Below are 13,666 nucleotides of genomic sequence, written 5' to 3' on the forward strand. Positions count from 1 at the left end.
AATGACTACTGAGTTCCCAACGGCCTCTGGAAGCAAAGTCAGCACAAGAACTGTTCGTCGGGAGCTTCATGAAATGGTTTTCCATGGTCGATGAAATGGTTTTGTATTGTCGAGCAGCCGCACACAAGCCTAAGATCACCATGCGCAATGCCAAGCGTTGGCTGGAGTTGTATAAAGCTCTGCAGCCGTTGGACTCTGGAGCAGTGGAAACGCGTTCTCTGGAGTGATGAATCACGCTTCACCATCTGGCAGTCCGATGGACAAATCTGTGTTTGGCGGTTGCCAGAAAAAGGCTACTTCCTGAATACATACGGAGAACTGTAAAGTTTGGTGGAGGAGGAAGAATGGTCTATGGCTGTTTTTCATGGTTTGGGCTAGGCTTCTTAGTTCCAGTGAAGGGAAATATGAATTATACAGCGTACAATTACATTTTAGACGATTCTGTGCTTCCAACTTTATATCAACAGTTTGGGGAAGTCCCTTTCTTGTTTCAGCATGACAATGCCACCGGGCACAAAGTGATGTCAATACAGAGATGGCTTGTCGAGATCGGTGTGGAAGAATATGACTGGCTTGCACAGAGCCCTGACCTCAATCCCATCGAACACCTTTGATATGAATTGGAACGCTGACTGTGAGCCTTATCGCCCAACATCTGTACCCGACCTTACTAATGCTCTTGTGGCTGAATGGAAGCAAGTACCCGCAGAAATGTGTTAACATCTCGTGGAAAGCCATCCCAGAGTGGAGGCTGTTATTGGAACAAAGGGGGGACCAGCTTCATATTAATGCCCATGATTTTGGAATGAGATGATCGACGAGGAGGTGTCCACAAACTCATGTAGTGTACCTCCCATTATACTCAGGCTCCAGGGGGGTGGAGATCACTGTACAGATCACTGTATATACAGTACGATACAGTGGCTGTATGTAAAGGGCCTGGGCTGCCTGGGAGGCTGGAGACAAGGGTCTCTAGGGGAGAGGGATACAGAACAAAGCAGTTTAAAATGTAATGGGGAGAATTCTCCACGCCCATCTCTTTCGATAACCAATCAATATGGGGGAATCAATCTGAAAATTATAATCCCCCCCCCTTCCTTCATACATGCCTGTAGGACTTCCTCTACCCCTACCAAACCCCCTCTTCTCCCTTCATCAAGTTCTTTCTTCCCTTTCCTTTTCTATCCATCCCTCCTCTATCTTCTTTATACGTTATCCATCTCTATACAAACACCTGCTCTGGAACATATGAAAAGAGTGATCTCGTTGCCAAACCACAGTATTCCTATATTCCCCTGTAGTGTGATTCCAGTATTTGGGAATGGTGTATCCCAGGGGGAATGGTGTGGGATTTCTGAATGGGATTAGTGCTTATCCTGGTTAGCAGCTGCAGACATCCTGCTGTGCCTCGGGACGCGTTTCAGGCAAAGGGGAGAATTCTCCATTTATTTTTACTGAACTGCATGCACTGCGCACTCAATACAAATCCCATGGCCTGGTCTGGTCTAATACTCACAGCTCTGTTACAGCTCTGTACTGCCCTCTGGTGGCCACATTGGTACACTGCATCCACACATAGAGATAGAAATGGGGCTTATTCAAGAGTGCAATGAGTGTTGAGTGGAGTTGGAATAGAAATATGTACTGTGGACAGCAGAAATTATTTTCTATCATGTAAATTAGAATAAGTAACAGATCGATTTGTGCTATTTGCAAGACAATATGTGTAAGGGTGTGTGGGGGCTCTAGAATCTGCATGCTATTAACCGTGACTAAATCGTCCCATGGTTCCTGGCTCCTGAATGAAACACATTCAGCCCAGAGGTCAGTTCAGGTCAGCACTGTAAATATAGTTTATGAGACCAACTATGACAAACGCAGTTCTAAGATTAGACAGACAGATCGTCAAATTTAGATAGTATCGAACATTAAGACAGGCTCATGAATACTGAGGTCAGGACCTTGAGTTGACAATAATGTGGTCGAGTTATTGAGAAAAATGGCAAAATGGTAACAACACAGTAATAACATCTATATTACATGCTTGTTGCTTTGGGATTCATTATAACAAGCACCACTAGGATTTGGAACCAGGTAGTTACCAATGATGTTGACTCTAGTGAAACCTGCACGTCCCCGAAAGTACCCAATGTTACTTACTACATAATCTCAGCTAACCCATAACTCAAATGTTGCATAATTTATGTTCACGTAATCTGTCCACAATAGAGTACTTGCTACATAATTACCATATACAAAATGAAAGAACCTGAAAATAAATAATTACCTACTTTCCTCACTAGACAGCAGAAAGGAGGGGAGGGCAATTCTTGAGTTAAAAAATTGCCCATTGTTTTCTATGAAGATTATTTCATTAATTCATTGGATTTCAAATCACGTCCTGAATTGACTGAATTGAAAATGGAAATGTCCCAATCCTGGTGTCTGTGGCAGTGTTTTTGGCAGTGTCTCAGTGGAGAAAGTCACCCAGAGATGATGATGTAAGGCGGGATGGATAGTGAGCTAAGAGCCTCCTCCTCCACAGTAAATGGCTCTCTGGTTCTAATAACGCTGAGATAGAGTGGCATTGTTTTCACTATGCCTTCCCCTCCTCTCTGCTCTCCGACACAAGACTGCCTCATTGTCTCTATAGGTTACGGTGTGTGTGTGTGTGTGTGTGTGTGTGTGTGTGTGTGTGTGTGTGTGTGTGTGTGTGTGTGTGTGTGTGTGTGTGTGTGTGTGTGTGTGTGTGTGTGTGTGTGTGTGTGTGTGTGTGTGTGTGTGTGTGTGTGTGTGTGTGTGTGTGTGTGTGTGTGTGTGTGTGTGTATGTCTGTGCATGCGTGTGTGTTTGCCTGCCTGAGGGTGTACAGTGCCAGGACGTTACGAAAACGGGTGAATAGCGCACTCTGTGGATGTGACCTAAGCGTTAAGCACTAAGAGACGGACACAGATCTTTATCTGTCCAGAGCTGAAAACATTTACCAAGCAGGGCATGGAATGCAAAACTCCTACAGTACTGACTACTCTATCACATCCCAAACAGCACAACTGGCTTGTGCAAAAATAATTGATAGATTTGTAGCATAGGCGCACACCACTAGTTTCACAGTCAAGTTTAGAGATAATCCAAATAGCAACCATGATCCCTCAGAATGTCATTACCAACGTGAGTGGTTTGCTTTGTCTGATTCATTCAAATAACCACAGTTATGGGATTGTTGTTCCAACGGCTGGCTTCGTAATGTTGACATCAATGATTTATCTAATTGTCAGCCCTGCAACCACTTTGGCTACTAAATGAGTGCGGTGTAGTCTGTGGCAGAGCGAATGCCCACACAATTAAATACAGAGCCTTCGGAAATTATTCAAACCCCTTGACGTTTTCCACATTTTGTTACGTTACAACCTTATTCTAAAATTGATTTTCTTTTTAAAGCAATAAAAAAACGTACATTTACACACAATACCCCATGATTACAAAGCAAAAACAGGTTTTTAGACATTTTTGCAAATGTATATATATAAAAAAGAAGGAAATATCTTATTTACTTAAGTATTCAGACCCTTTACTCAGTACTTTGTTGAAGCACCTTTGGCAGCGATTATAGCCTTGAGTCTTATTGGGTATGGTGCTACAAGCTTGGCATGCCTGTATTTGGGAAGTTTCTCACATTCTTCTCTGCAGATCCTATCAAGCTCTGTCAGGTTGGATGGGGAGCGTCGCTGCACAGCTATTTTCAGGTCTCTCCAGAGATGTTGGATCGGGTTCAAGTCCAGGCCCTGGCTGGGCCACTCAAGGACATTCAGAAACTTGTTCCAAAGCCTAGAAGGCCAGCATCCCGGAGTCACCTCTTCACTGTTAATGTTGAGACTGGTGTTTTGCGGGTACTATTTAATGAAGCTGCCAATTGAGGACTTGTGAGGCGTCTGTTTCTCAAACTACACTCTAATGTACTCATCCTCTTGCTCAGTTGTGCACCAGGGCCTCCCACTCCTCATTAAATTCTGGTTAGAGGCAGTTTGCGCTGTTCTGTGAAGGGAGTAGTATACAGCGTTGTACGAGATCTTCAGTTTCTTGGGAATTTCTCGCATGGAATAGCTATCATTTCTCAGAACAAGAATAGACTGACGAGTTTCAGAAGAAAGTTATTTGCTTCTGGCCATTTTGAGCCTGTAATCGAACCCACAACCCACAAATGCTAATGCTGATGCTCCAGATACTCAACTAGTCTAAAGAAGACCAGTAGTATTGCTTCTTTAAACAGCATAACCGTTTTCAGCTGTGCTAACATAATGGTTTTCTAATGATCAATTAGCCTTTTAAAATGTTGAACTTGGATTAGAGACTCTTACCTCCCTCACTAGCTTTAAGCACCAGCTGTCAGAGCAGCTCACAGATCACTGCACCTGTACATAGCTCATCTGTAAATAGCCCATCCAATCTACCTCATCCCCATACTGTATTTATTAATTTATCTTGCTCCTTTGCACCCCAGCATCTCTAGTTGCACATTCATCTTCTGTACACCCCTCCATTCCAGTGTTTAATTGCAATATTGTAATTACTTTGCCACCATGGCCTATGTATTGCCTTGCATCTCTTATGCTACCTCATTTGCACATGCTGTATATAGATTTTTCTACTGTATTATTGATTGTATGTTTATTTATTCCATGTGTAACTATGTGTTGAACTTCTTTGCATTATCTTGGGCAGGTCGCAGTTGCAAATGAGAACTTGTTCTCAACTAGCCTACGTGGTTAAATAAAGGTGAAATAAATCAATTTAAAATTTGCTAACACAACATGCCATTGGAACACAGGAGTGATGGTTGCTGATAATGGGCCTCTGTACGCCTATGTAGTTATTCCATTAAAAATCATCCGTTTCCAGCTACAATAGTCATTTACAAGATTAACAATGTTTACATTGTATTTCCGATCAATTTGATGTTATTTTAATGGCCATAAAAATGTGCTTCTCCTTCAAAAACAAGGTCATTTCTAAAGTGACCCCAAACTTTTGAACCGTTGTGTATATTTGATCAATTTTAGAATAAGGCTGTAACGTAACAAAATGTGGAAAAAGGGAAGGGGTCTGAATACTTTCTGAATGCATTGTATGAGTGAAAACACTGTTTGTTGCCTATGAGCACAAGACATTGAGAAGATGTAGTTGTAGTCAGCTAATCTCTGTCCACAGTATGTATGAGACGCTAGCTAACCCACACCAGATCAGGAAGGAGTGGTCTTGGCCTGGTGCTTCAGTAGGGGAGTTTTAGGGTTGGAAGACCTGGTACTTAGGTAGGGGAGGGTTAGGGTTGGTATATATACAAACTCCATGGGTCAGTAAGTATATATAGAACACATTATTTGTCTGTTTACAGTGTGTAGTGTGTGATGTGTAGGCCAAAAATATAATACCGGAGCTGTGGAGTGTGCAAAGTATTTCATGTTTAGAACACAATGCTAGAAATAACTGAACATGTAATGTATGCATTGATATGGCAAATCCTGCTCTCTATACAATAGATTTCTATGTGACCACTATGCAATGTTGTTTCAATCTGAAACAAAGAGTGGAGACCATTCTAAAACTCTTCTCTCTTCCTAAAGTACTGCGACATAGCGTCATTTAGCTACCCTGTACTTATTGTGGATTCATAATGCTGCTGTGGGCCCCAGAGAGAGAGAGAGAGAGAGAGAGAGAGAGAGAGAGAGAGAGAGAGAGAGAGAGAGAGAGAGAGAGAGAGAGAGAGAGAGAGAGAGGAATGCCTAACTAAGACCAGTCTGAACATGTAGTCTTGTGGTTCAGCAACACTAGGCGGTGGTGATGTCATGTTAATGTCTGGGACTAGAGTACACACTCAATAATGCCTTTGTGTAGGAGCTGCTGCTCACATACAAGGTATGTACACAGAGTTTACAAAACATTAGGAACACCTGCTCTTTCCATGACAGACTGACCGGGGTTATACAAGTGAAAGCTATGATCCCTTGATGATTATTTAAGCCTTGAGACAATTCTGACATGGATTGTGTATTTGTGCCTTTCAGAGGGTGAATGGGCAAGACAATGGGGCATGGTAGTAGGTGCCATGAGCACCGGTTTGAGTGTGTCAAGAATTGCAAAGCTGCTGGGGTTTTCACACAAAACATTTACCTGTGTGCATTAAGAATGGTCCACCACCCAAAGGAAATCCAGCCAACTTGACACAATTGTAGGAAGCATTGGAGTCAACATAGGCCAACATCCCTGTGGAACACCTTTGACACCTTATAGTCCATGTCCCAACAAATTGAGGCTGTTCTGAATGCAAAAGGGATGCAACTCAATATTAAGAAGGTGTTCCTAATGTTTTGTACACTCAGTGTATATAGGTATATACCTACTACAGGCTACTATATACCTCCATACAACAGACAGATTGTAATGAGCTCTTTCCTCAGGTATATTCCTTGTCAACACAAGAGGAACACAAGGACAGGTCTAACGTGCTTTCATCACACCATCCTTCCATTCCTCTGAACCAAAGAGAAAGAAAGAGACGGTAGGAAAAGACAGAAAAAGAGAGAGATCCCAGGTCCACCAAATTGCTGATCTGATTGGTCACTCTGCCCATCACTCAAACAAATAGCCAGTAGATTCACTGAGACCTTCACTACTGACATCAGACAGAACCACAAAAGGCCAGGGTGGTTGGTCCAGATGTGTGTTTGTGTGTTTTCTTTGGCTGATGTGGCCTGTAGAAAGGGCAGCGTGACTCTAGTTCTGAGGTAATCAGAGCAAGGGTCACTGGGAGAGAGAGAGACAGAGGTCTCTGTTTACTCTCTAGAATCAAAACATACATTTTTCCTAAAATCACAGAATTCTTTTGGGCACTGTAATTTAATTACCTCCTGCCTTAGGTAGATCCCTCCAGTTTTCAGAGATGAGTGAGTGTGGGAATGCAGGAGGTGGTTTGTAAACAAAGTTATGCCGGGGCGGCAGCGTAGCCTAGTGGTTAGAGCGTTGGACTAACCGGAAGGTTGTGAGTTCAAACCCCCGAACTGACAAGGTACAAATCTGTCGTTCTGCCCCTGAACAGGCAGTTAACCCACTGTTCCCAGGCCATCATTGAAAATAAGAATATGTTCTTAACTGGCTTGCCTGGTTAAATAAAGGTAAAAAAATAAATAATAATAAATAAATAAAAAATTCTAATAAATATGGCCACGGTAGGTGTGAATTAAACTGAACCAGAGTGGCCCTTACAGAACTAGAAGGCTGGGTTTATTCTAGGTGTTCCAGACTGCTGCTGGAGGCTAGAGCTGTGAACCTGGTCCTCTGGGGGCCTCAGGTGGAGAAAAGAAGAGCTGGGAGATCCACCATCACTGGCTATCTCACATCACACCAGCTGATAACTTCCTTCACAGTTATTGTATATTATTACTGATAAACACACTCAACTATGCTGCACTTAAAATACACATGCACTTTTGTATGGGACAAAAAAAAAAGAGTGCTTCCATCATAAGACATTCCTTCCCAGTGACTATCATCTATTTCACTGTGAACACCTTCAGTCTTTGCCTTTAAAACAAATTGAATGTATGTGAGAACTACTTTTAAAAAATTCAAGAGTTATGATGCAGAATGTATGTATTATTTACTGACAACTCTAACCATAAAAGGCATGGAACATTTCTGAAATATTAATCAATAATAAACTATCATAAGGGGTATGACAAGAGATATTAACTGTATAGTATTATATATCAGCCGAGGTGTATTTACAGGGCCTTCAGAAAGTATTCACGCCCCTTTACGTTTTCCACATTTTGTTGTGTTACAAAGTGTGACGAAAATGGATTTTGTTTCTATTTTCTGTCAAAATTCCATACAAAATACTCTGGATTGTCAAAGTGGAAGAACAATTCTAACATAAAATAATTAGAAAAAATAAAACATTACTGTATCTTGATTAGATAAGTATTCAACCCCCTGAGTCAACACATGTTAGAATCCCCTGTGAGTCTTTCTGGGTAAGTCTCTAAGAGCTTTGCACACCTGGACTGTACAATATTTGCACATGATTTATTTTTTAATTCTTCAAGTCCTGTCAAGTTGGATGTTAATCATGGCAATTCTTGCCATAGACAGGCAACTAGGCAACCCAGGAACATTTGATGTAGTCTTGGTAAGCATCTCCAGTGTATATTTTAGCTTGTGTTTTAGGTTCAAGCCCTGCTGAAAGGTGAATTTGTCTCCAAGTGACTGTTGGAAAGCAGACTGATCAAGGTTTTCCTATAGGAGTTAGCCTGTGCTTAGCTCTATTCTGTTTCTTTATACACTGCTAAAAACAAATAAAGGGAACACCAAAATAACACATCCTAGATCTGAATGAATGAAATATTCTTATTAAATACTTTTTCCTTAACATAGTTGAATGTGCTGACAACTAAATCGCACACAAATGATCAATGGAAATCAAATTTATCAACCCATGGAGGTCTGGATTTGGAGTCACACTCAAAATTAAAGTGGAAAACCACACTACAGGCTGATCCAACTTTGATGTAATGTCCTTAAAACAAGTCAAACTGAGGCTCAGTAGTGTGTGTGGTCTCCACGTGCCTGTATGACCTCCCTACAACGCCTGGGCATGCTCCTGATGAGGTGGCGGGTGGTCTCCTGAGGGATCACCTCCCAGACCTGGACTAAAGCATCCGCCAACTCCTGGACAATCTGTGGTGTCTGCAGCAAACACCTGCATTGCTTGCTGTTTGGGGTTTTATGCTGGGTTTCTGTACAGCACTTTGAGATATCAGCTGATGTACGAAGGGCTATATAAATACATTTGATTTGATTTGGTGCAATGTGGCATTGGTGGATGGAGCGAGACATGATGTCCCAGATGTGCTCAATTGAATTCAGGTCTGGGGAACGGGCGGGCCAGTCCATAGCATCAATGCCTTCCTCTTGCAGGAACTGCTGACACACTCCAGCCACATGAGGTCTAGCATGGTCTTGCATTAGGAGGAACCCAGGGCCAACCGCACCAGCATATGGTCTCACAAGGGGTCTCAGGATCTCATCTCGGTACCTAATGGCAGTCAGGCTACCTCTGGCAAGCACATGGAGGGCTGTGCGGCCCCCCAAAGAAATGCCACCCCACACCATGACTGACCCACCGCCAAACCGGTCATGCTGGAGGATGTTGCAGGCAGCAGAACGTTCTCCATGGCGTCTCCAGACTCTGTCACGTCTGTCACGTGCTCAGTTTGAACCTGCTTTCATCTGTGAAGAGCACAGGGTGCCAGTGGCGAATTTGCCAATCTTGGTGTTCTCTGGCAAATGCCAAATGTCCTGCACGGTGTTGGTCTGTAAGCACAACCCTCACCTGTGGACGTTGGGCTCTCATACCACCCTCATGGAGTCTGTTTCTGACCGTTTGAGCAGACACATGCACATTTGTGGCCTGCTGGGGGTCATTTTGCAGGGCTCCGGCAGTGCTCCTCCTGCTCCTCCTTGCACAAAGGCGGAGGTAGCGGTCCTGCTGGTGGGTTGTTGCCCTCCTACGCCCTCCTCCATGTCTCCTGATGTACTGGCCTGTCTCCTGGTAGCGCCTCCATGCTCTGGACACTATGCTGACAGACACAGCAAACCTTCTTGCCACAGCTCGCATTGATGTGCCATCCTGGATGAGCTGCACTACCTGAGCCACTTGTGTGGGTTGTAGACTGCGTCTCACGCTACCACTAGAGTGAAAGCACTGTCAGCATTCAAAAGTGACCAAAACATCAACCAGGAAGCATAGGAACTGAGAAGTGGTCTGTGGTCACCACCTGCAGAACCACTCCTTTATTGGGGGTGTCTTGCTAATTGCCTATAATTTCCACCTATTGTCTATTCCATTTGCACAACAGCATGTGAAATTTATTGTCAATCAGTGTTGCCTCCTAAGTGGACAGTTTGATTTCACAGAAGTGTGATTGACTTGGAGTTACATTGTGTTATTTAAGTGTTCCCTTTATTTTTTTGAGCAGTGTATATCCTAAAAAAAAGCTCCCTAGTCCTTGCCGATGACAGGCATACCCATATCATGATGCCACCACCAAAAGTGGTCCTCAGTGATGTGTTGCATTGGATTTGCCCCAAACATAACTCTTTGTATTCAGGACATAAAGTACATTTCTTCGTCACATTTTTTGCAGTTTTATTTTAGTGCCTTGTTGCAAACAGGATGCACGTTTTGGAATATTTGTATTCTGTAACAGGCTTCCTTCTTTTCACTCCGTCAATTAGGTTAGTATTGTGGAGTAACTACAATGTTGTTGATCCATCCTCAGTTTTCTTCTATCACAGCCATTAAACTATGTAACTGTTTTAAAGTCACCATTGGCCTCATGGTGAAATCCCTGAGCGGTTTCCTTCCCCTCAGGCAACTAAGTTAGGAAGGATGCCTGTATCTTTGTAGTGACTGGATGTATTGAAACACAATCCAAAGTGTAATTAATAACCATGCTCAAAGGGATATTTAATGTCTGCATTTTATTTTTACCCACCTACTGTACCAATAGGTGCCCTTCTTTACAGGGCATTGGAAAACCTCCCAGATCTTTGTGGTTGAATCTGTGTTTGAAATTCACTGCTCGACTGAGGAACCGTACAGCTAATTGTATATTTGGGGTACAGAGATGAGGTAGTCATTAAAACATCTTGTTAAACACTGTTATTGCACACAGAGTCCATGCAACTTAATATGTGACTTGTTAAAGCAAATATTTACTTGTGAACTTATTTAGGCTTGATATAACAAAGGGGTTGAATAGATATTGACTCAAAACATTTCAGCTTTTCATTTTTTATAAATTTGTACTTTGACATTATGGTATTGGGGATTATGGGTAGGCCAGTGACCAAAAAAAATCTCAATTTAATCCATATTAAATTCAGGCTTTAACACAACAAAATGTCAAAAAAGTCAAGGGGTGTGAATACTTTCTGAAGGCACTGTAAATATTGATGTTCATCCTAAAAAAAGATGGGGCTCCCGAGTGGCACAGTGGTCTAAGGCACTGCATCTCAGTGCTAGAGACATCATTACAGACCCTGATTCGATTCCCGGCTGAATCACAACCAGCCGTGATTGGGAGTCCCGGGGTAGGCCGTCATTGTAAAAAATAATTTGTTCTTAACTGACTTGCCTAGTTTTAAAAAAATGTTTAAAGGTATGGACCCCGGGAGGGGAGAGGTCAGTCCCTACTGGGTTGTGGCTTAATACTGTGTGTGTGTGTGTGTGTGTGTGTGTGTGTGTGTGTGTGTGTGTGTGTGTGTGTGTGTGTGTGTGTGTGTGTGTGTGTGTGTGTGTGTGTGTGTGTGTGTGTGTGTGTGTGTGTGTGTGTGTGTGTGTGTGTGTGTGTGTGTGTGTGTGTGTGTGTGTGTGTGTGTGTGTGTGTGTCTGGTGATCAGATGTCTCCTGAGCTGTGTCATATGTGGGTATGATGTAAAATACTTGAAAGTACTACTTAAGTTGTTTTTTGGGGGTATCTGTACTTTACTTATTCTATTTTTTCCTCTGATCTGGCGGACTCACTAAACACAAATGCTTAATTTGTAAATGATCTAGTCTGAGTGCTATAGTGTGCTATAGCGTGTAAATTAAAAAATGCAAGAAGATTGTCCCATCTGGTTTGCTTAATATAAACACAGCCTTATTTGAAGTATATTTGAGCAATTACATTTCTTTTTTATATTTAAGTATATTTAAAAACAAATACTTTTTTACTTTTACTCAGGTAATATTTTACAGGTTGACTTTCACTTTTACTTCAGTCATTTTATATTAAGGTATCTTCACTTTTACTCAAGTATGAAAATTGGGTCGTTTTTCCAGCACTTGTGTAATGAGACACTTTAATCTGTCACTCTCTCTCCCTCTTTCTTAATCTATCTCCCCCTATCCCACCCCTCTCCCTGGAGAAGTACAACAGATTGGGCCCCTGCTCTAAAACACAGTCAAATAAAGTGTTTGTCTTTACTCACTTAATAAAGACTCCTGAGACCAAAACTGAGTAGCCTATATTTCCCAACGTCATTCCATTGGCTGCTTTCCAACAGTGACCAATGAGCATTTTTGTCGTTTGAGTTCTTTGTTTGTGCAACTGCAAGGTATCATGAACTCCTGTGAAAACAGACGAAAAACAGCAGGTGTGAAGGTTATTTGTCATGCTAGATTCTTTCTTAGTTGTTTACTGCCATCTTGTGTTGAACAGTGATGCTGTCTGCTGTTAGAGCTGGGTGAACCTAACCTCACCTCTCTAGAAATAGGTTACAGAGCCTAAAACCTTCCTTTCGGTCAAATCTATGGGTTGGATTATTTCAAATAAATAGTTTCAATATTATTTAATTTTGCTTCATTCAATTTAACTTAAAAAAACAGAAATGTAAACAGATGTTATATACTGTAGTATAATAATCTACAGTTATCAAGTGTTGATTGATAGACCAATCCCTAGTGCAAAAACTGTACCAGAAACCCTCCCATTCAAACTGGTTTGAATCATATTGCTTTCTCGTTTAATGATAAGGCATTTTAGAATCGAGGTGTGTCCTTAGGTGTCCTTCCCCTGAGCTGACCTTGAACTCCTCATGACTGTTTGCTTTGCTGAAGGGGAATGAGGTGGAATGGGACTCACAGTTTAGCAGTAGGCTCGGTTTACAGTAGACAAAAAAAACTAAGCTGCATGAGGCAAAAAATATATAGGAAAGAAATTAAATGTTGCTATAATTCTTCTATCATTAAGAAAATATGAGAAATTGATTGATTATGAATTTGAATATCAAGACCAATAAAGAATAAGAACTTTATTTGTATTTAATGTAACTCTCACAGTATGGGTTTTCCTTGGCTCCTGTGGGAGTTACAGTGAACACAAATAAAGCCTAATCCTTGTGTGTCGACACAGTTGAAGAAAATCAAGGATTTGTGGAGATTAGGAAACGTGTGCTCAAAATGACCATGCAGTCAGATTTTGTCTGTTCCAATAGGAAACTTCCTAAGTTTCCTGCCCCTTAACCCACAGAGTGATGGAGTACTTTTCCATTTCGCCTGTTTCAAGTGACAGCCTGTATAAATAAATGTTTTCTCATTGAGGAAGCCATTCAAGTTTAGCCGTCTATAATGTACACTGAGTGTAAAAAACATTAAGGACAACTGCTCTTTCCATGACAGGCTGACCAAGTGAAAGCTATGATTGCTTATTGATGTGACTTGTAAAATCCAATTCAATCAGTGTAGATGAAGGGGAGGAGACAGGTTAAAGAATGATTTTTAAGCCTTGAGACAATTGAGACATGGATTGTGTATGTGTGCCATTCAGAGGGTGAAAGATTTAAGTGCCTTTGAATGGGGCATGGTAGTAGGTTTGTGCCAAGAACTGCAATGCTGCTGGGTTTTTCACACTCAGCAGTGTGTATCAAGAATGGTCCACCACCCAAAGGAAATCCAGCCAACATGACACAACTGTGGGAAACATTGGAGACAACATGGGCCAGCATCCCTGTGGAAGGGGGGTGGACATGGCAGTTTTGATTTTGACTTGATTTCCTGGAATATTCCTATTTCAAGAGGACCTTGAACTGAATGTGTTGATCTGTAGCCCGCAGTTAGTTATCCTTGA

Source organism: Oncorhynchus gorbuscha, linkage group LG06 (assembly GCF_021184085.1).
Source record: "Oncorhynchus gorbuscha isolate QuinsamMale2020 ecotype Even-year linkage group LG06, OgorEven_v1.0, whole genome shotgun sequence".
Lineage (NCBI taxonomy): Eukaryota > Metazoa > Chordata > Actinopteri > Salmoniformes > Salmonidae > Oncorhynchus > Oncorhynchus gorbuscha.